This window comes from Bubalus bubalis, chromosome 24 (genome assembly GCF_019923935.1).
Source record: "Bubalus bubalis isolate 160015118507 breed Murrah chromosome 24, NDDB_SH_1, whole genome shotgun sequence".
In the NCBI taxonomy this organism is placed as follows: Eukaryota; Metazoa; Chordata; class Mammalia; order Artiodactyla; family Bovidae; genus Bubalus; species Bubalus bubalis.
The window spans coordinates 19,892,745-19,916,724 of record NC_059180.1 but is presented as its reverse complement, the minus strand read 5'-3'; positions in this window follow the sequence as shown (position 1 = coordinate 19,916,724).

Here is a 23,980-nt window from a genome sequence, read left to right as displayed (position 1 = left end):
TTGGTGACAAAGAGACTCTGGCTTCCATTTCTCATGCATTGTCTTGCTTGCTGTCTCTGAGGGAAGACAGCTACTATGTTGTGAGCTGGATTCTGGGAAGATCCACTTGACGAGGAGCTGAGAAAGACCTTCTAACGGACAGGCAGCAAAGAGGCTTGCCAACAAGCATGTGTGTGAGCTCAGAAGTGGATTTTCTCTCACTTGAGCCATCAGATGAGACCACAGTCCTGGCTAACACATTGAGTGCAGACTTGTGAAAGATTTTTATTCACAGATTCTGTGAGATAGTAAATAGTTTGTTTTAAGCTGCTAAATTCTGGGGTAATTTATTGTGTAAAAATAGATAAGTCATATATGACCTAGGGCTCAATTTTAAACTGCATGCTCTAAACCTTCTAAGGTCCTAAATTAATTTGGTTTAACCATGCTATGAATACTATGGAATGGTTAAGAGAAATGAAGTCAATCTATTGGTTATAATGTAAGGCATTTACAACATAGAATTTTAGAAAGCAGGGTGAAGAACAAAACCTATTGTAGGGCTTCCCCAGTGGCCCAATGGATAGGAATCTACCTGGCCAATGCAGAGGACACACGATCGACACCTGGCCTGTGAAGATCCCACATGCCGAGAATCAACTTAGTCCCTGAGCTGCAACTACTGACCCCATGTGCCACAGCTACTAAAGCCTGTGAGCCTGGAGCCCATACTCTTCAACAAGAGAAGCCACTGCAGCGAGAAGCCCAAGTACCTCAATGAAGAGTAGCCCCTACTTGCCACAACTAGGGAAAGCCTGCACATAGCAATGAAGACCCATCCCAGCCATAAGTAAATAAATCTTAGGAAACAAAAGAAGGCTTATTGTAGGATATCATTCTTGTAAAAGAAAAAAAAAAACACCTCAATACACAATATATTTCTGTAGCTCCAAGTAAATGTATGTACATATCTGGAAATACGTCTGGAGGTAAACGTATCAAGTCATAGCATGCTTCCCTGGGTGTGGTTAAGAAGAACTTAAACTTTGCCTGTATGTCTAGAAATTTTAACACAAAGAATGTGTTTAGGTATAACTTTTGCTATTAAAAAAAGTAAACACTACTTTACTTTTTTAATTAACTTATTTTTTATTTTGTCTGTGCAGGCTCTTCGTTGCCACATGGGCTTTCTCTAGTTGTGGTTGTGCGGTGACTTCTCTCTAGTTGCAGCTCTCTGGCTTCTCTTAGTGCAGCACACAGGCTCTCTAGCTGCCCATGGCATGTGGAATCTTAGTCCCCCAATGAGGGATCTAGCCCACATCCCCTGCATTGGAAGTTGGATTCTTAACCACTAGACCACCAGGGAAGTCCCTAAAAAAATAAATATTACTTTACTTAGAGATTTAGAGGCTTAGAGATTATATTGTTCCAGGAGATAGAGATTATATATTTCCAGTGAAAATAGTTTTTTTAATTGGTAAAGCTTATTCCAATAAAACTCAAATAATATAGATGCATAAAATAGAAAATGAAAGGTCATGATTACCTCATTGTCTCAATCAATAATTATTAACAATTTGTTTCATATTCCATATTTTCTTTTAAATCAATTAAATAAAAATAGGATCCTATTTTACTTCCTGTTCTGTAGCCAGATTTTCTTTCTATTAATCATACATCATGAGCATCTTTCTATACTCATACATTTGGAGCTACTAATTTTGTGGTCGTGTTGCATATCATTCATTATATACATGTGCTGTAATTAACTCAACTGCTAATATATAACCTCCACAAGCACAAGACTTCAACAGACTTGCCTACCACTAGATCCTTAGGGGCTGGAACAGTGCTTGAAGCTTGGTAGGCATTCAAAAAATATCCACTGAGTGAACTAATTTATCTCATCAACTACCAATAGATGATTGGTTTGACTATTAATACAACAGAACATCGCTTCACACTTGTATGATTATTTTCTTGAGATAAATTCCTGAAGATGAAGTTACTAGGTCAAAGGGATATTTTTAAATTAGAGACTCCCCAGTGGTGCAGTCGTAAAAGAATCTGCCTGCTGATGCAGGAAATACAAGAGACATGGGTTCGATCCCTGGGTTGGGAGGATCCCCTGGAGTAGGAAATGGCAACCCACTCCAGTATTCTTGCCTGGAAAATCCCAGGGACAGAGGAGCCTGGTGGGCTGCCGTCTATGGGGTCGCACAGAGTCGGACACGACTGAAGCGACTTAGCAGCAGCAGTAGCAGCGGTCTTTACCACATTACATTCCTACCCATCAGTGTATAAAAATATCTATTCCCCTACACCTTCACCAGTATGGGATATAATTCATCTATGACAAAGTTGTGATGGGGTTTTCAACTACAAATATTGTGTTGGGGAACTGGAGAGATTCCCCACAGATCTTTTGTGAGACTGGGCAGGATATAATACGCCCACCATGCTTGGAAAATTAATTTAAATGAAGAGTGTGCCAGTCAGGGTCCCAGCAGGAAAGTGTAGGCACACTCAAATCGGGTAATTTAAGGGGCATTTAAGAAACTCTTTCCAAGGGAGGACAGTGTGTCAGAAAAACCATAAGTATCCCCCGGGACTAATTACATTGGGTTGTTTTATCACCTCTAGACCTGAAAGGCAAGAGTGGCTACTATAACGTGGAGACAGAGAAGCCCATGGGGTGAAGACCGCCATGCAGGAGCTGTGACCCTAAGGAGCCACCACCCAGCAGGGTGCAAGCTGGAGATGAAATCCTTCCAACCTCCTTACCTTCTGGGGCTCCCTAGTGGTCAAAACCAATGGGAAGCCCCTGAGTAAGGGAGCCCTTTGAATAGTCCTTTTTTTTTTTTTTGGCCTCCCAAAAGCACAAGGTATACAGCAAACAGTAAGTGCTCAATAAGTGTGTTCCTGAATTTAACTCTCACAACAATTTCCTTCAAGGTAGTCATTTATATCCCAAGGGGAAACTAAAGCTCAGAGAAATAATTAACTTGCCCAAGGTCATGCAGCTAGTTCTGGAGGGGTCTTGAGCCCTATGCTGTGAAGTGCTAAGGAACCTGCTTCTGAGAGCAAGCAGACGGTAGTCACCACAAAGACTTTGTCAAATAGTGAAGTCCAGGGACTTCCCTATGGTGGTCCAGTGGTGAAGAATCCACCTGCCAATGCAGGGGACACGGGTTCCATCCCTGGTCCGGGAGGATCCCAGATGCTTCGGAACCACTAAGTCTGTGTGCCACAACTACTGAGCCTGTGGTCCTCAACGAGAGAAGCCTGTGCAACCCAATGAAGAGCAGTCCCTGCTTGCAGAAAGTCCACGGGCAGCAACAAAGACCCCATGCAGCCAAAAACAATAATAATAATAAGAAGAAGAAAGTCCCTGAATACAAAGCAGGACTACAGGTGCTGGGGTGGCCACAGAAGACTCTCTTGCAGCTGCTGGGACAGGCAAGTTGGTAGCCCGAGTCAGCTGCAAGTCTAGCATGGCATCCCCAGGGAAACCTGTCTCATCACTGAAGCCACCTGAGAGGTGGCGGAGTACAAACTGCCCGTGTTCAAATCCTGACCCTGTCCCTACCACTGCGTAACTCTGGGCAGGTCCCGAGGACATCAGTCCTTCTCTTCGTGTGTGAAGCAAGAACCATCATCTTAACCTACCATGGTGAGGACGTCAGGCGTGAACACCTGTGGTACCCAGCACCTTGTTACCTGCATCACCTCTAACTCACAGGGAACTGCTGCTTCCTGGCCTCGCTGCCCTTCAAAGGTCCTGATGCACAATCTCTCCCTAATTACACCCTGCTACTTAAAGCCAGGGACTTCCCAGGTGGCTTAGTCGGTAAAGAATTCGCCTGCAATGCAGGAGACCCAGATTCAATCCCTGGGTCAGGAAGATCCCCTGGAGAAGGAAATGGCATCTCACTCCAATATTCTTGGAGGATCCCATGGACAGAGGAGCCTGGTGGGCTACAGTCCATGGGGTCTCAAGAGTCAGACCCAACTTAGCGACTAAACCACCACCACCACCCAAAGCCAGAGGCGTCTTGTCCAGGGCTCGGAAACTTCCTTCCATCAGGAGTCAAGCATTCAGTATTTTCGGCTCCATAGGCCATATATCTCTATCCCAACTACTCAACCCCTTGGCTGGGCACCAGAGTGGCCAGAGCCCCCTCCATCAATGTGAGCATGGCTGCGTTCCAATAAAACTTTATTTATGGACATGGAAATTTGAAGTTCACATAATTTTCACATGTCACAGAGTAATATTTTTTCGAATTCTTCTTCAATGACTTAAAAATGTAAATGCCATTTTTAGTTGGCAGGCCCATACAAAAACAAGCAGACTGGCCAAACTTAGTTCTTCATCTGGAATTGGCTAGTGAACCACTAGTCTAGACCCCTTTAGGCAGGACGGACCCCTGACAGTGCCCTTGAAACCTGACTTTCTTCTGTAATCTCACAGCATCAGGCCTCGGCTCAAACCCCACCTCTTCCAGTTAGAGGGAAACCTACGGTCGAACTGCAGCCCTTCTGGCTTTCTTCCAGTTTTTCCAAGGGGCCAACTCCTTCCTGCCTCAGAGCTCTGGGAAGGGTTGGGGGGGGAGGGAGGGGGAGGGGTACTTCCCTCTGTCCATCTACAAGCTGCTTGATCCTGGAATCGTGTTTGTCTTCCATCCCACTGTACTTTCAAGGCCCAACATAGTGCCTAGTATGCAGTATGTGCTCAGTAAATGTGCATTGAATGTAATCCTAAAACAGTGCTTCAAGTAGGTGGGGAAACTGAGGCTCAGAGACACTAATTAACTTGCTCAAGGTCACTCAGCTAATTTGGGAGATTCCAAAGTCCTGTCTCTCTCTCTCTCCTTTTTTTTTGGCTGCACCATGTGGGTTGTAGAATCTTAGTTCCCCGACCAGGAATTGAACCCAGGCCCTCAGCAGTGAGCATGGAGTCCTAACCACTGGACCGCCAGGGAATTCCCAAAGTGCTGTCTTCTTAAGTGCTATACCCTGTTGCCAAAGAACTCTCCAAGTCCATCAAATCTGGTGCCAACATCAACTATCTGATGACCTTGGGTGAGTCACAGTGCCTCTGTGCTTCAGTTCTCTCATCAGTAAAATGGATATGAGAGTAACACAAGGCCTCCCTCAGCGGTTGTCATGGGGATTGGGGGAGTTAATAGATCTTGCCTGGCACCCAGCAAGCACCATATGCAATGTCAGTCCTTGTCAGCAGGGAGCCCTGAGCTGTGAAGGAGATGGAGGTCTTAGATCAGGGCAGAAAAATGGCTTCCTCCTTCAGCCCTGCGGTGACCCTGGCCCAGGGACCCCGAGTGGGCTGGAATTGTCACTCAGTCCTTGGAGGAGAGGCCACTGGCTGTTTCTAAGGAAAACCAGGACATCTCAGACTAGGTGGTGAGACCACCCTGGCTTCGTGGGGGTTAAGTCCAACCAGAACGTGTTTATTTTCCCCTGTGTCTGGAAGGGCCTCTCTGGTCTCCATGGCAACGTGATTTCCTGTCCTGGTTTTCCCTTGGATGAGATACCTGCTGAATGCAGAGGCGCCTGGGCTAAAGCTGGGGTGGAGGCCAGCGTTGAGGCAGGCCGCTTTCCCTGCCTCCCCAACGCGGCCGAGTGGCCAGCCAGGGCCCCTGTCACAAGAGCCTTTGTTTACCAGCCCAGACACCCAACTTAAGGGTGACGTCATGGAATCCAGCCCGGAATCCTTGTTACGCCCCATTTTCTTTCTTCCTTTTCAAGGGTTTTGTTTCTTCCTGAGGCTAAGGAAACAGGCTCACACACATCGCCAGTTTGCTGAGACTATTTCCAAACCTCCTCGAGCACAGGCCCTTAGCCTGGGTCTGGGAACTTCCCTAACGATTATTCATTGATTCTTCATTTCATTCATTCAGCACACATTTGTATATTGGATTAAATGCCCAAACTGTGCTGGAGTTGAAGAAACGGAGGGGACTGGATTAAGTCTTTCTTTAGTCTTGAGGAGTCTCTCTCTTGGAGAACAGAGAGAGACGTGGAAGTAACTAAACACTATACAACATGATGCCTCCACAGAGGCATCTTCAGGGCTGTGTGGAGGCGTGATGGGAAGAAGCTCAGTCTCGGCCACCTGTCTGCTTTCAGGTTCAGCTCCTAAACTCTGTGGCGTTAGGCACATCCTAGCCTGAGCCTCAGTCTTCTCACCTATAAAATGGGGATGATGCTGACAGCCAATCAAGGGCATTACCTGGCGTGATGTTGAGGAGCCTGCTCTTTGGAGTGGGACTGGTGGGTTCAGACCTCAGCTCTACCACTTACTGGCTCTGTGTTTCCAGGAAAGTTACTTATGTTGTTGTCATTGTTTAGTCACTAAGTTATGTCTGTCTCTTTTGTGACCCTATAGACTGTAGCCCTCCAGATTCCTCTGTCCATGGGATTTCCCAGGCAAGAATACCAGAGTGGGTTGCCATTTCCTTCTCCGGGGGATCTTCCTGACCTAGGGATCGAATCTGTGTCTCCTGCATTGGCAGATGGATTTGCTTTTTTTTTCCTACCACTGAGACACCAGGGAGACCCCAAGTTACTTATATTCTCTGTTAAAAGGGGACGGACGATCCTGATGTCCATCACATAGAGCTGTTTGAGGTCTACCCAAGTGAATGCATGCACTCAGGAGCGTTCTTAGACCTGTTGTGTTATTACCTACCTCAGGGGACCCTGCGAGCCCAGAGGAGGGAGAGACTGGCTTCCCCTGGAGAATGGGTGAGCAGTGAGAGAGATCTTCTCAGAGGAGATGGCATCTAGATAATTAGCTATCCAGTGTCTCTACAGTCAGCCCTCTGTATCTGGGTTCCACACGTGTGGATTCAACCAACTTCAGATGGAAAGTAATTGAAAAAAAATTATTCCAGAAAGTTCCAAAAAGCAACACTTGAATTTGCTGCATACGGAGCACTACTCTGAATCCAACGAATGCAGTGATGTGTAGCTCTGCCCTGTTGCAGCCTCAGGGCCCCTTACAGGTCCTCAGAGTCTCTCCAGCGCTCCTTGTTTGAGCATCCTTCGCCTCACTGTTTGTTCCCTCGCTCCCTGTGTTAGGTGAACTCTTTGTTTTTGTGAAGGAAAAAATAGCTTCTAAAGAGCAATTAAGTGGTCAAAGCAATCCCTCAAAGGCTAAGAGGGAGCATAAAGTGCCATCTCTCGACAAGAAAACAGAAATCTTCATCTTTCGAAAAGCGGCATGAGGCTTGCCGAAGTGGGAGTCAGGTTGCTAAGAACGAACCAAGCATTTATACAGAGATGCGGAAAAAAGCTGAAATTTGTGGAAGAGTCAGTGCTGGCCCTACCATGGCAAAAGCGGTCTCTGCTCCATAACAAGGTACTTGCAAAGACTGAGCAAGCATTAAGTGTGTGGTCAGAAGACATGTCATAGAAACATGTTCCCAATGGTGGCAAACTTATGCATGAAAAAGCATGCAGCCTCTGTGAGCATAGAGGTTATGGGAGGGGCTCAAAGAGAGTAAGAGGAAGATGCAGGATGGTAGGGTTTGGCTGGCTGGCTTTGTAAAGCACTACAGGCTCAAGAACTTAAAGATGGGGGCGGGGAAACCCTCATTGACAATGCTGAAGCAGCATCAGTGTTCCCAGAAAAGTGCAAGAAGCTCATAGATAAGAAAGGCTACCTTCAACTTGCTCTGCAAGAAGGTACCCAATGGTACCTGCATCCATAAGAGTGCCAAGCATCTAGGGCTAATTTAAAGTATATGGGGGAAAAAAAAAAAAAAAGTATATGGGAAGATGTGTGTAGGCTACATGCAACACTACAGCATTTTTTAAGAGACTTGAGCATCCATGAATTTTGTTGTCTGCAAGAAGTCCTGAAACAAATTCCCTGCAGATACTGGGGTTGGGGGTGGGGGACATGTGCGACTGTTTCTCCCGTTTCTTCCTTAAAAGGTCACGGCTCATATCTGCATTATTTCATCATCTTATCCCCACCTCCTTGCACAGTTCATGGAGCAGGAGATCAAAGACTGTGTGAATGGTTAAATGACCTGAGGATAAACCCACCCTTTTTATCATGGCGTATAAGACCTTCTGCAATTTGACTGTGGTCCACTGTGATGGTTCATTTTATGTGTCAAATTGACTGGGGCAAAGAGTGCCCAGATATTTGATTAAGTGTTATTTCTGGATGAGGTGTGTCTGTGAGCGTGTTCCTGGATGAGATTAACATTTGAATCGGTATAATAAGTCAAGCAGATTGCCCTCCCCAAGGTGGGTGGGCCTCATCTAATCTGTTGAAGTCCTGGAGAGAATGAAAGGCTGAATGAGAAAGAATTCTTGCTCTGTGCTTGATGGTTTTTGAGCTGGGACCTCAGTCTTCTGCCTTTGGACTCAGACTTAGGCTGAAACTTACACCATTAGCTCTCCTGGTTCTCAGTCTTTGGACTCAGACTGAAACAACACTAGGCTCTCCTAGGTCTGGACTTCTCAGCCTCCATAATCATGTGAGCCAATGTCTTATAATAAATCTCTTTCTATATACATCCTATTATTGCTGTTTCTCTGGAGAATACTGATACACTCACTGGGTCTAATTTCTGGAAATTCTTCCCAGCCCTATGTCCCTAGGCTCTGTGTATGAAATTGTTAGTTGCTCAGCCATGTCCAACTCTTTGGGACCCCATGGACTGTAGCCCACCAGGTTCCTTTGTCCATAGAATTCTCCTGGCAAGAATACTGGAGTGAGTAGCCATGCCCTCCTCCAGGGGATCTTCCTGACCCAGGGATCAAAACCGGGTCTCCTACACTGCAGGTAGATCATTTACCACTGAGCCACAAGAGAAGACCCAGGCTCTAGTTATAATAAACCTTAAGAAGTCTTAGCTCTTCCAGTTTTCTTGGATATCTTTCTTTTCATCTTTAGCAGGTGAAACCCAACTCATTTCTTTATTCATTGACTAATATTTATTCAAAACAATTGTGTAATGGAAGGAAAAGTATAGAGGGTGCCATGAGATGTATTGCAAAGCAGATTCTGTTATTCCTTCAACACCCTTCCCACCTCCTCTCAACCATTCAGAAGCCACTAGAGGCATTGACGCTCCATGGAAGCAGGGAAAGGGAGGAGCCTGATTGGTAAAAAGCCAAGTATATTACATCCTACATATCAGTGATTGATTCGGAAATCTGAACCTAGGTCAGCCAGAGTGTGGTCTTCTCCTAGAGGCAGGGACTGATTTTAAAAGGGGCAATGACCCAACTTAGCCCAGAGGGTAGGTAGACAAGGACTCATGACGTTTGAGAGACGGACTCAAGATACCTTTGTCTCTCCATGGAAACAACATAGATGTCCATTGACAGATAAATGGATAAACAAGATGTGGCAGGGGCTTCCCTGGTGGTCAAGAGTCCAGCTGCCAATGCAGGAGACACAGGTTTGATCCATGGCCCAGGAAGATCCTACACACCGTGGAGCAACTAAGACTGTGCTCCACAACAGTTGAGCCTGTGCTCTACAGCCCGGAGGCCACAACTGCTGAGCCCATGTGCCCTGGAACCCGTGTTCCACAACAAAAGAAGCCACCACAATGAGAAGTCCGAGCACCTAGAGAATAGCCCTGGCTCACCGCACCTGGAGAAGAGCCCGAGCAGCAATGAAGACCCAGTATAGCCAAAAAAAGATGTGATATATATACACACACACACAATAGACTATTACTCATCCATAAAAAAGAAACAATAAAATAATGCCATTTGCAGCAACATGGATGGACCTAGAAATTACTGTACTAAGTGAAGTAAGTCAGAAAGAGAAAGACAAATACAGTATGATATCACTTACATATGGAATTCAAAATGCAACACAAATGAACCTATCTATGAAACAGAGACAGACACACACCTGTAGAGAATAGATTTGTGGTTGCCAAGGTGGAGGAGAGGTAGGGGAAGGAAAGATTGGGAGTTTGGGATTAGCAGATGAAAACTATTCTACATAGGTAGATAAACAGCAAGGTCCTGCTGTGTGGCACAAGGAACTATATTCAATACCCTGTAATAAACCATAAAGGACAAGAATATTTAAAAGTAGGCGTGTATAACTGAACCATTTGCTGTACATCATAAATTCACACAACATTGTAAATCAACTGTGTGTGTGCTAAGTTGCTTCAGTTGTGTTCAACTCTTTGTGACCCTAAGACCATAGCCCACCAGGCTCCTCTGTCTATGGGATTCTCCAGGCAAGAGTGGGTTGCCATTTCCTACTCCAGGGGATCTTTCCAACCCAGGGATCGAACCCATGTCTCCTGCATTGGCAGGTGGGTTCTTTACCACTAGTGCCACCTGGGAATCCCATAAAATCAACTATACTTCAGTAAATTTTTAAAAAGGTACATTGGTCTCTCCTCTTTTGGATGTTATTGAGTAAGGAAGTAAGGCCATCACTGAAGCTGCTTTCTCTCTATAAGCCTGTGAATGAAACCTATGTAGGACTTAGCCAAGGTCAATGGAGCGGAGCCACAGGATCCAATCAGATTCTGTCTACTCCATATCTGGACTCTTTATTGGATTCGATTCATGTCCACATTGTTTAAACCAGTTGGAGGTATGCTTTCTGGTTTTAAAAACATCTAGGAGCATCCTAACTGGTATAAAAAAGTAACATGGAGACCTAACCATCAAGAAGCAATGTTAGATTCTTCCAGAAAAGAGTGGCATGACCAGATCCAATACTTCAAAAGAACCTTCTTGGCAGTGATGAAAATGAGCTGTGTTTGAGATTGTGTTGCTAGATGCCTAGTGTGGATATGGGTCAAGAACAAATTGAAGAAGAGACCTAAGACTGGAGGCTAAAATATATTATCTTGACTAGAATCATTCCTCAGACTCCAAATGTTCTGACATGGTTGGGACCATATACAGACCTGGAGAAAATTTAGGAATATTTGTTCATGGATCCAACACATTTTCTGGAGCTCTTATGTGCCAGCACTGGGCTAGCTGCTGGAAATGCAGCAGAGAACAAGGACACAAATCACTGCCCTTATCCAACTGATGTCTTAGTGGAGGGGCAGGCAATCAACAAAGCTAATTAAGTACACATACAGCGTTGGTTAGATGATGATACATGCTACGAAAAAAGTTTTTTAAGGAAAAGAAATATGGACGGTCAGAAAGAGAAATTATTCAGCCAGAAGTTGCCACTTCATGGTCATAAAAAGTGAGCTTTTTCTCAGCAAAAAGCTTCAAGGAATGGTAACTTTCTGTATTATTTTGTGACTGATAAGGGCCAGAAACATCTTTTCTGGATAATGTAACCCTAACATGGATTGGGTGCCTGCTATATGAAAGCCAAAAGCATTGTTCCAGTCTGTTCACAGATACTAGTTTACTTAATCTCCGTTTTATAGATAAGAGAACAAAAAGTGAGTGATGTCAAGTATGTCACCCGAGATGACACGGTGGCAGGGGTTCTGAACCTGGGGTCGGTCAGCACTGAGTTTCATGTTCTGCTTTTGGACCGTATGATGCTAACTCAGTGCAGTAGCTCCATGAGAAAACTCATGGTCCTCAGCAGATGTGATCAGTAGCATTAGATAAGACACCAAAAAGAAAACGAATTTGTTATGAAGGCTATGTTTGAGTAGATAAATGCAATCTATCAAATGTGTTACAGAAGAGGAAATGCAGAAGTCTCTAGAGGGACCCCCTTGGTGGTCCAGTGGTGAAGAATCTGCCTTGCGAGGCAGGAGATGTGAATTTGATTTCTGGTCAGGAAACTAAGATCCTACATGCCGCAGAGCAACTAAGCCTGAGCACTTGTGTGCCGTAAAGAAAGATGGCACGACAAAGATCCGTGTGCTGCAATCAAGACCCAACGCTGCCAAAGAAATAAAGAAATTTTTTTTAAGTCTCTGGAGGGTAAAGATAATTAAGCCTCACCTCCAGACCTGCTAGCCTTTTTGCCAATATTTTGGAGTCCCTCTCACTCCATTGACCACATATCTCTCCCTTTTTGGTTCCCAAGTTATCATCACAAGTGGTTGCCAGGAGTTTGTTGGAGGTCTGGAACAGACCCAGAAAGGTGAAGATCTTTGGTATCTGGAGCAGTGAGTCACCCGGATTTCAGAAAATAGGCTCCTTGTCCCTTTTCCAAACAAACAAACATAACTTCATATAGTTATGGAAACCCCATATTAGAGACCCAAGGGCCAAGAAGGAAAGCAAAGCGTACCCTGTGCATACCTTCCTTAGGGCTACTTGGCTTCTCTCCCATCCACTTGTGTTCCAATCATAAGTGAACTTGTCAGAAAATGATTTTAATTGTACACGCAATATATGAATATCTCCTCCTTACAATGAAAACGTAACAGGTAAGGAAAAGTCCCATTTAGCTGCCATCGCCAATCCTAGGCTTCCTTTCCCTGCCTCTGTTCAGTGCGCTTAGAGTCTATCCTTACAGAAGTTTATCTAAATGTTTCTTTTTTCCTGTAGCATGCACATACTGTTGCTTTGTGCTTTTGAAAAAAAAATAGTGTCATACTATACATGCAATTCTGGAATTTTCACTCTTTATTTGAAAGATAGTCAGCCCTAAAGAAACATGCACTTCAGTGTTCATAGCAGCACTATTTATTATAGCCAAGACATGGAAACAACATAAATGTCCATCAGCAGATAAATGGATAAAGAAGATGTGGTGTTACTCAGTCATATACAAGAATGAAAGCATGCTATCTGCAACAACATGGATGGAGCTAGACATTATCATATTAAGTGAAGTAGGTCAAAGAAATCTTGTAAAGTATCACTTATGTGTGGAATCTAAAAAAATAATACAAATGAATGTACTTACAAAACAGACTCATAGACATAGAGAACAAGCCATGGTTACCAAAGGAGGAAGGGGAGAGGATGATAAATTAAGAGTTTGAGGTTAATATATGCATAGTACTACAAGGATAATAGATAACAAGGTTCTACTCTATAGCACAGGAAACTATACTTAATTTTTAATGTAACACAAGGACCTTATACTCAATATCTTATAATTACCTATAATGAAAAACAATCTGAAAATTTTATATATATGTAACTGGATCACTTTTCTGTACACCAGAATCTAATACAACATTGTAAACTAACCATACTTCGATTGAAAAAAAAGAAATAGTATATTGCTGGTCATCATCTTAAAAAAATAAAAAATAGTCATCCCTTCATATCTAACACCTCACCAAGAACTGTTCTTAGTGAACACCCTGGAAGGAAAATTAATATTTATCATGCTTTCAATAGGTGCCAGAATCTATATTGAATGACACATTTTTGAGGTCTCAGATTTGAATCAAAGCTGTATTTACCCTAGGGTAAACTGGCAAATGGGGTTTTCCACGTGGCTCAGTGCTAAAGAATCCGCCTGCCAATGTAGAAGGCGCAAGAAACACAGGTTCAATCCATGGGTCGGGAAGATCCCCTGGAGAAGGAAATGGCAACCCACTCCAGTATTCTCACCTGGGAAATCCCATGGACAGAGGAGCCTGGTGGACTACACAATCCAGGGGGTCGCAAAAGAGTTGACCACGACTTAGCAACTAATTAACAACAAACTGGCAAATATTTTCCCAACTATTACTTAGAATAATAGTTTAAAAATAATAATAGAAATAGCATGAAAAATAATCATAATAAGCATACTCATACCATGGCAAGATAGTTTAGTGAGCAATTAATTCATAATGTGTTCCCAGTAGATTTTTCCCTCATGGGCTGTAAGAAGGAAAGCAGATTTTGTGTTCTCTCACCTGAAAGGGATTAGTTGATATGGAAGAAAGCAGAAGGAACCTCAAAACAGCCTGCATCTTTGACTCTAATTCTTTCAAATATTATTTGTTGCAGGACTATGTTGGGTCATTTTTGAGAATGAGGGGAAAAGGCAAGTATCTTAGATGGAGGGGAGACAGAGCAATGAATACCAAGAGGGGGGAATTGTCCCCAGGCCTAGACATGGGACAGAGACTGGCATGTCCCCACCCATGTCCCCCCTCTTACAGCACCCTGGGGAGGTAACAGCACCTTGTGCATGCTAAGTCGCTCAGTCATGTCGAACTCTTTGTGACCCCAAGGACTGTAGCCCACCAGGCTCCTCTGTCCATGGGATTCTGCAGGCAAGAATACTGGAGTGGGTTGTCATGCCCTCTTCCAGGGTATCTTCCTGACCCAGGGATCAAACCTGTGTCTCCTGTAGCTCCTGCATTGCAGGCAGATTTTTTTTACCACTGAGCCACCAGGAACGCCTACAACAGTACCTCAAAGGGACATAATTTCATGTGGCCATTTGTTCTGTGGCCTGAGGCTCCCAATTAGCCAAGTCCCCTTGGTCCAAGCTCCACACAATAGCAACCAAACCACTTATCTTTAAAAGCCCGACACCTGGACTCAGACAACGGTGCTAAATGCATTGATCCAAGAGCAAGGCCAGAGAGCGCTCCCAGGACCAGCGTCCACCAGCACGAACAACTGAGCAGGTCCAGTGAGTTGTTGAAGAAGTTCCCATGGCTTTATTTTGGTTTATTTATTTATTTAAAATTTTCATTTTATATTGGGGTATTGTTGATTAGCAGTGTTGTGTTAGTTTCAGGTATACAGCAAAGTGATTCAGTTATACATATACATGTACTGATTCTTTTTCCGATTCCTTTCCCACTTAGTATTGTATTATTGTGTATTATGTATTGTATTATTACACAGTATTATAATATATATATTTATCTTTGTGTGTGTAAGGGAATATTACTAAGCCATAAAAAGAATGAACTCTTGCCACTTGTGACAACATAGATGCACACAGAGGGCATTATGCTCAGTGAAATGTCACATATTGTGTAATTCCATTTATGTGAAATACTCAGAGTAGGCAAACCCATAGAAATAAAGAAACAGATTAGTGGTTGCCAGAGGCTGGAGGAACAGGGAGGGAGGAGTGTCTGCTAAATGGATATGGAGTTTCTTTTGGGGATGATGAAAATGTTTTAAAATTGATAAAGGTGATAGTTATATAAGTCTGTCGCTATAGTGAAAACCATTGAATTGTACACTTTAAAAGGATGAACTTTATAGTATGTGAATTATGTCTCAATGGAGTTATTATTTTAAAAAAATAATAGAAGGGAAACAGCTGATGGGAGGGGTGGGCAGATTTTGACTATTCCACTGCATTGCTTAGGTATATGACTGTTAGAGAACTTCCTAAGGAAGATTTCATGCTAATGACGCTGATTCAGCACAAAGATAATGGGTTATCCCTGAGGCCTCAGTCAGTCATTTCAGTCAGTTCAGTCCCTCAGTCGTGTCCGACTCTTTGTGACCCCATGAATTGCAGCACACCAGGCCTCCCTGTCCATCACCAACTCCCGGAGTTTACTCAAACGCATGTCCATTGAGTCGATGATGCCATCCAACCATCTCATCCTCTGTCGTCCCCTTCTCCTCCTGCCCCCAATCCCTCCCAGCATCAGAGTCTTTTCCAATGAGTCAATTCTTCGCATGAGGTGGCCAAAGTATTGGAGTTTCAGCCTCAGCATCAGTCCTTCCAATGAACACCCAGGACTGATCTACTTTAGGATGGACTGGTTGGTTCTCCTTGCAGTCCAAGGGACTCTCAAGAGTCTTCTCCAACACCACAGTTCAAAAGCATCAATTCTTTGGCACTCAGCCTTCTTCCAGTCCAAGTCTCACATCCATACATGACCACTGGAAAAACCACAGCCTTGACTAGACGGACCTTTGTTGGCAAAGTAATATCTCTGCTTTTGAATATGCTATCTAGGTTGGTCATAACTTTCCTTCCAAGGAGTAAGTGTCTTTTAATTTCATGGCTGCAACCACCATCTGCAGTGATTTTGGAGCCCCCAAAAATAAAGTCTGACACTGTTTCCACTGTTTCCCCATCTATTTCCCATGAAGTGATGGGACCAGATGCCATGATCTTTGTTTTCTGAATGTTGAGCTTTAAGCCAACTTTTTCACTCTCCTCTTTCATGTTCATCAAGAGACTTTTGAGTTCCTCTTCACTTTCTGCCATAAGGGTGGTGTCATCTGCATATCTGAGGTTATTGATATTTCTCCCGGCAATCTTGATTCCAGCTTGTGCTTTTCCAGCCCAGCATTTCTCATGATGTACTCTGCATATAAGTTAAATAAACCGGGTGACAATATACAGCCTTGACATACTCCTTTCCCAATTTGGAACCAGTCTGTTGTTCTGTGTTCAGTTCTAACTGTTGCTTCTTGACCTGCATACAGATTTCTCAACAGGCTGGTTGGGTGGTCTGATATTCCCATCTCTTTCAGAATTTTCCACAGTTTATTGTTATCCACACAGTCAAAGTCTTTGGCATAGTCAATAAAGCAGAAATAGATGTTTTTCTGGAACTCCCTTGCTCTTTTGATGATCCAACAGATGTTGGCAATTTGACCTCTGGTTCCTTTTCTAAATCCAGCTTGAACATCTGGAAGTTCACGGTTCACGTATTGCTGAAGCCTGGCTTGAAGAATTTTGAACATTACTTTACTAGCGTGTGAGATGAGTGCAACTATGCGATAGTTTGAGCATTCTTTGGCATTGCCTTTCTTTGGGATTGGAATGAAAACTGACCTTTTCCAGTCCTGTGGCCACTGCTGAGTTTTCCAAATTTGCTGGCATATTGAGTGCAGCACTTTCACAGCATCATCTTTCAGGATTTGAAATAGCTCAACTGGAATTTCATCACCTCCATTAGCTTTGTTCATAGTGATGCTTCCTAAGGCCCACTTGACTTTGCATTCCAGGATGTCTGGTTCTAGGTGAGTGATCACACCATCGTGATTATCATGAAGATCTTTTTTATATACTTCTTCTGTGTATTCTTGCCACCCCTTCTTAATATCTTCTGTTTCTGTTAGGTCCATACCATTTCTGTCCTTTATTGAGCCCATCTTTGCATGAAATATTCCCTTGGTATCTCTAATTTTCTTGAAGAGATCTCTAGTCTTTCCCATTCTATTGTTTTCCTCTATTTCTTTGCACTGACCACTGAGGAAGGCTTTCTTATCTCTTCTTGCTGTTCTTTGGAACTCTGCACTCAGATGCTTATATCTTTCCTTTTCTTCTTTGTCTTTCACTTCTCTTCTTTTCAGAGCTGTTTGTAAGGCCTCCTCAGACAACCATTTTGCCTTTTTGCATTTCTTTTTCTTGGGGATGGTCTTGATCACTGCCTCCTATACAATGTTATGAACCTCCGTCCATAGTTCTTCAGGCACTGTGTCTATCAGATCTAATCCTTTGAATTATTTGTCACTTTCACAGTATAGTCATAAGGGATTTGATTTAGGTCATACATGAATGGTCTAGTGGTTTTCCCTACTTTCTTCAATTTAAGTCTGAATTAGGCAATAAGGAGTTCATGATCTGAGCCACAGTCAGCTTCTGGTCTTGTTTTTGCTGACTGTATAGAGCTTCTCCATCTTTGTCTTCAACGAATATAATCAATCTGATTTCAGTGTTGACCATCTGGTGATGTCCATGTGTAGAGTCTTCTCTTGTGTTGTTGGAAGAGGGTGTTTGCTATTACCAGTGCGTTCTCTTGGCAAAACTCTGTTAGCCTTTGCCCTGCTTCATTCTGTATTCCAAGGCCAAATTTGCCTGTTACTCCAGGTATTTCTTGACTACCTACTTTTGCATTCTAGTCCCCTATAATGAGAAGGACATCTTTTTTGGATGTTAGTTCTAGAAGGCCTTGTAGATCTTCATAGAACCATTCAACTTCAGCTTCTTCAACATTACTGGTTGGGGCATAGACTTTGATTTTGTGATATGGAATGGTTTGCCTTGGAAACGAACAGAGATCATTCTGTTGTTTTTGAGATTTTACCCAGCTACTGCATTTCGGACTCTTTTGTTGACTATGATGGCTACTTCATTTCTTCTGAGGGTTTCTTGCCCACGGTAGTAGATATAATGGTCATCTGAGTTAAATTCACCCATTCCAGTCTATTTTAGTTCACTGATTCCTAAAATGTCAATGTTCACTCTTGCCATCTCCTGTTTGATCACTTCCAATTTGCCTTGATTCATGGACCTAACATTCCAGATTCCTATGCAATATTGCTCTTTACAGCATTGGACTTTACATCATCAGTCACATCCACAATGGGTGTTGTTTTTGCTGTGGCTCCATCTCTTCATTCTTTCTGCAGTTGGTTCTCCACTGATCTCCAGTAGCATATTGGGCACCTACCAACCTGAGGAGTTCCTCTTTCAGTGTTCTATCTTCTTGCCTTTTCATACTGTTCATGGGGTTCTCTAGGCAAGAATACTAAAGTGGTTTGCCATTTCCTTCTCCAGTAGACCACATTTTGTCAGAACTCTCCACCATGACCCGTCTGTCTTGGTGGCCCTACACGGCATGGCATATAGTTTTATTAAGTTAGACAAGGCTGTGGTCCATGTGATCAGATTAGTTAGTTTTCTGTGATTGTGGTTTTCAGTCTGTCTGCCCTCTGATGGAGGCTTATGGAGGCTTCCTGATGGGAGAGACTGACTGAAGGGGAAACTGGGTCTTGTTCTGATGGGCGGGGCCATGCTCGGTAAATCTTTAATCCAGTTTTCTGTTGAAGGGCGGGAATGTGTTCCCTTCTTATTATTTGACCTGAGGCCAAACTATGGTGGAGATATTGCAGATAATGGCGACCTCCTTCAAAAGGGCCCATGCACGCACTGCTACACTCTATGCCCCCAACCCTGCAGCAGGCCACCACCGACCCATGCCTCCACCAGAGGAGGGAGAGACTATTTTACTAATCCCATAATTTTCTGAGTGAAAAGAAGTGTGTACATGAATCTGGGCATATGCACAGACTGGCTGATATTGCCAGTTGCTTATCCCTTTTCCATTCCTCTCTTTCTTTTACATTTTGTTTTGGGCAGTTCAGTTCAGTTCAGTTGCTCAGTTGTGTCTGACTCTTTGCCACCCCATGGAGTGCTTCATGCCAGGCCTCTCTGCCATAACCAGCTCTCAGAGCCTGCTCAAACTCATGTCCATCGAGTCGGTGATCCCATCCAACCATCTCATCCTCTGTCGTCCCCTTCTCCTCCTGCCCCCAATCCCTCCCAGCATCAGGGTCTTTTCCAATGAGTCTGGTGTTCACATCAGTGGACAGAGTATTGGAGCTTCAGCTTCAGCATCAGTCCTTCCAATAAATATTCAGGACTGATTTCCTTTAGGATTGACTGGTTTGATTTCCTTGCAGTCCAAGGGACTCTCAAGAGTCTTCTCCAACAGCACAGCTCAAAAGCATCAATTCTTCAGTGCTCAGCCTTCTTTATGGTCCAATTCTCACATCCATACATGACTACTGGAAAAACCATAGCTTTGACTAGACAGACCTTTGTTGGCAGAGGAATCTCTCTGCTTTTTAATGTGCTGTCTAGGTTGGTCATAGCTTTTCTTCCAAGGAGCAAGCATCTTTTAATTTCATGGCTATAGTCACCGTCTACAGTGATTTTGGAGCCCAAGAAAATGAAGTCATTTGGGGGCAGGACCATGCTCAAACACCTTCCCAGGCTTCCTTGAAGCTAACGGTGGCCATGTGAAAGCACTCTTGCCGATGAGAGGTAAGCAGAGTTCTGTCAGAGCTTTGTGGGGTAGTTTTTGCTTTTGTGTTAAAGATGCAGGCTCAGAACTGGCCCTCTGAGACTTCCCTGGTGGTCTAGTGGTTAAGACTCTGAGCTTCCAGTGCAGGGGATCTGGATTCAATTCTTGGTCAGGGAACTAGATCCCACGCGCTGCCAAAAGGAACAGTGCAGCCAAAAAAAATAAATAAAAATCTGGTCCTCCTCTTGACGCACTCTGTCTTCTTTCTGCCTGGGTCTTGGACTTGATGGCTAGAGCCAAAGCAACCATTTTGTGGCCAAGAGAATGACAGACACTGACAACATTAAAATGCAGAAACAATGGTAGAAACTGCCTATGTTTGTGTATCTTTTGATTTCTTTCATTCTAATCTTCTTTCTCACTTCTGTTTATAGGCTAGTCTTTCACTTACCTGTGAGAAAAAGGAATCCTAGTGTTCAGTGTGGTCCGTGGACTTACAACATAGGCATCACCTGAGAGCTTGTTAGAAATGGAGCATTTCGGGCCTGCCCCAGCTTCCAAATCAGAATTCATAAGATCCTCAGTTGATTGAGAGACACATTAAAGAGTGAGAAGCTGTGGTTTCAGTAATCACACGAGTGTGGCTGATTTCAATCTAACTGAGATGGAGGTTGCCTAGACTCCACAGCACACGATTAGGTGCTGTTTTGTTATCAACAAGAGTGGGAGATCATCACAGGCAGCTGGTGTAAGAGAGGAGCATAGCAGGACAGCCAGGAGTACTGGTGTGAGGCATTTTCTGGATGTTTATTAAATATTTTACAGTATTTACTCCATTCCAGGCATTGTTACAAGCATTATGGCAAGAATGGCTTATTTAATCTCTGTGACAACCTATGACTCATTTCACAGATGAGTAAACTGAGGCACAGATAGGGTAAGTCATATAGCTGGTGAGTGACAGAGGCAGGAGAGGAACTCACGCATTCTGTTTCCAGAGGTTGTGCTCTCTTCCCTGGATTCTCCCCACAGGCTTTGGGAGAATTTTTAAAATTAATGAATTAACTTAGTTGTGGCATGTAGGATCTTTAGTTTTGGCATGTTAAACTCTTAGTTGTAATGTGTGGGATCTAGTTCCCTGACCAGGGAATGAACCTGGGCCTCCTGCATTGGGAATGTGGAGTCTTAATGGCAACCCACTCCAGTGTTCTTGCCTGGAGAATCCCAGGGGTGGGAGAGCCTGGTGGGCTGCCGTCTATGGGGTCGCACAGAGTCAGAACGACTGAAGCAACTTAGCAGCAGCAGCAGCTTCTGGACCATAGGAAGCCCTTGGGGAGAATTTTAAGGAAGCCAAAGCACCTGTAGGGAGGTTAGAAAGTGGATAAGTATTCCTTTGTCTTCCTAGTGAATTTTGGGAGGTATGGGCTAAACATGCATTATTCCATTTCATCTTCGAAACTTCATCTCTTCAATGCTTATCTGCTGAGTGCCTGGTATATGCCTTGAACTGGGGGTACGTTGGTGGCGAGATCCTGTTCCTGCCCCCACAGACCTGGGAAGAGACAGGTAATGAGTTCTGATGTGGTGCGGTCAGTCCTGGGAAGGGAGGAGCAAAGCAAGCAAGGAGAAGGACATCTAATCCAAGAGGGTTTACAGGAGACAGAAAAGAGCCAGATGAGGTGTGAAGGATGACCAGGAACTATTCAGGCAAATCTGGGCTGTGTAAAATGTACTTCTGAGGGAATTGCCAAAATAAAGACCCAGAAATGAACAAGAGAGTGGCACTGAATGGCCACTGGTACCATTTCCTCAACCACCAGCCCTGAAGGTAGATGCGATTAATTTCCATTTTACCGATGTGGAAACTGAGGCTCTGAGTGGCTAAGCAGCATGCCAAATTCTAGAGTTACAAGGCAGATAAGTAGCAGAGATGGGCTTGAAATCTGCTTGTAGTTCAGTCACTAAGTCATGTCTGACTCTTTGCCACCCCATGGACTGCAGCACACCAGGCTTCCCTGTCCTTCACTGTCTCCCAGAGTTTGCTCAAACTCATGTCCGTTGAGTTGGTGATGTCATCCAACTGTCTTATCCTCTGTCGTCCCCCTCTCCTCCTGCCTTCAATCTTTCCCAGCATCAGGGTCTTATCTGACACCAAAGGCAGTGTTCCTTCTACCATGTTTATCCTACGCCTTCTAGAATCAGGGACTCTATGCCTTCGGGTACTTAGAGACTTAGACCAGCAGTAACGCCTGTGTAACTGCAGCAGCTGAGGTCGAAAGATATTTCCTAGGGTTCCCTTGCACCTTCCCCTTTATCTTGTGACACTCCTGAACCCCAATGGGCTGTGGATCTCTGGGGTAATATGCTTGACTGGCTGTGTTCAGTAACGAGGTTCAAGGTGACGGGTGGCGTGCCAGTCTGCCTGGCCTTACACACCCTGGGGGAATGGCCCACAGATGTGTTTTCACCCTGATCCCTGATCCTACACCTTTAGACGTTCACTACTCACCTTGTTAAACATCTTTCTAACTTCTTTGACAAACTGCTGGTCTCCACCCACGCCACTTTCTCCCCTGCCTAACAAGGCGGGAGGCTGATATATTATCAGGTAGCTTTCTGTCTGCTCCTTGTATTTATTTGGCACTGACCCAATGCCATGAGGCTGCCAAGTGGAATCTGGTCCTCTTAGGTTGAATTAATGAAAGCATAGGGCTCAGAATCAGGGAGGTGGACTTGGATCAGTGCTCACCAACAAAGAACATTCTGTTCTGGGAGAAAGGTTGCCAAAGGCAGCCAGTTCAGAGGAGGCTGTCCAGAGAGTAAGAGGCTCAAAGCCAAAATGTATGAGTAATATTGAAAGAATTGGGGTTGTCTGGCCTGAAGCAGGAATGACTTAGGAGGAGATGGCTCCCAAATGAACGAGACTCCAGGGATCTGCAGAGGTCATGTCTCAGCATCACTTCAGAGTCCATTCCTCTGCTGGCAGCTGGATCTTCAAGCCCTCAAGCCCTCCCAAGCCCCTGTGTTTCCTCGTTCATTCCCCTTACCAAGCCCTGACATTTCCCTCTCTTCAAACCCACGACCTTGCTCTCTCTTCTTTTATTTTTACAAACGATTTTGCCTTCTTTCCAGAAAAAATTGAGGCCAGTAAGAAGAAAAAAAATTCCCTGCACCATCACCTAATTAGTATCTGAATTCATCCTCTCCCTCTTCCTTCCTGTCTTACGGGAGAGAGGCTGGACTCCTTCCCAGGTGATTGCTTCCGCCTTGACTCTGGAGGTCATCCGTCAACCTTGTTCCTGCTTCTTCAACATCTTCCACTCCGCTGCTTCTTTCTCCTCTTCCTATGCAGGAAGTCTAAGTCCTCTCCCCAAAAAGCAAACCAGCCCCCCACTGCTCCCACTGGTTGTCTCCTTTTCTACCTTCTCATGCAGGTTATCTTATACTCCCTCTTCTCTTCCTAGATTCAGTTCTTCAAGCCATACCATATAAGCTGATGCTATTTAAGATATTGGGGAACATCCCTGGTGGTCCGGTGGCTAAGACTCTGTGCTCCCATTGCAGGGGGCCTGGGTTTGATACCTGTTCAGGGCACTAGATCCCACATGCCGCAACTAAGAGTTCTTACGCCACAACTAAAGAACCTGCACACAGCAAGGAAGGTCCCACATGCCACATCTAAGACCTGATGCAGATGAATAAATAAATATTTTTTAAAGAAACTTTGTAAAAAAGACATTGGACAATATTGGGTTGAACCATATGAAATGACATGTTTCTGGTAAGAGCTTTCTTGTGATATAATTCACATACCCTACAATTCATGCATTCAAAGTATACAATACAATAGTTTTTAGTATATTCATAGACTTATGCAACCATTCAGTTCAGTTCAGTCAACCATTACCATAATCAATTTTAGAACATTTTCACTACCCCACGAAGAAACCCCAATATCCATCATCCCCCAGTTCACCAACTGTCTCCATCCCAACCCTTAGCAACTGCTAATCTACTTTGTGACTCTATGGATTTGCCTATTCTGGACATTTCCTATAAATGGAATCATATATTAATAATATGGAGTCTTTCTCATATGACACCTTTCAATTATGGTAATGTGTTCAAGACTCATTCATGTCGTGGGTGGTATCAGTAATTCATTCCTTTTTATACCCAGATCATCTTTCATTGAATGGATCTACCACATTTCTTTGCACATTGATCAGTCAATACATATTTGAGTTATTTCTACATTTTGACTATTATAAATAGAACTATTAAAAACATTTGTGTACAAATTTTCATGTGGACATATGTTTTTACTTCTCTTGGGTGTCTACTTAGAAGTGAAG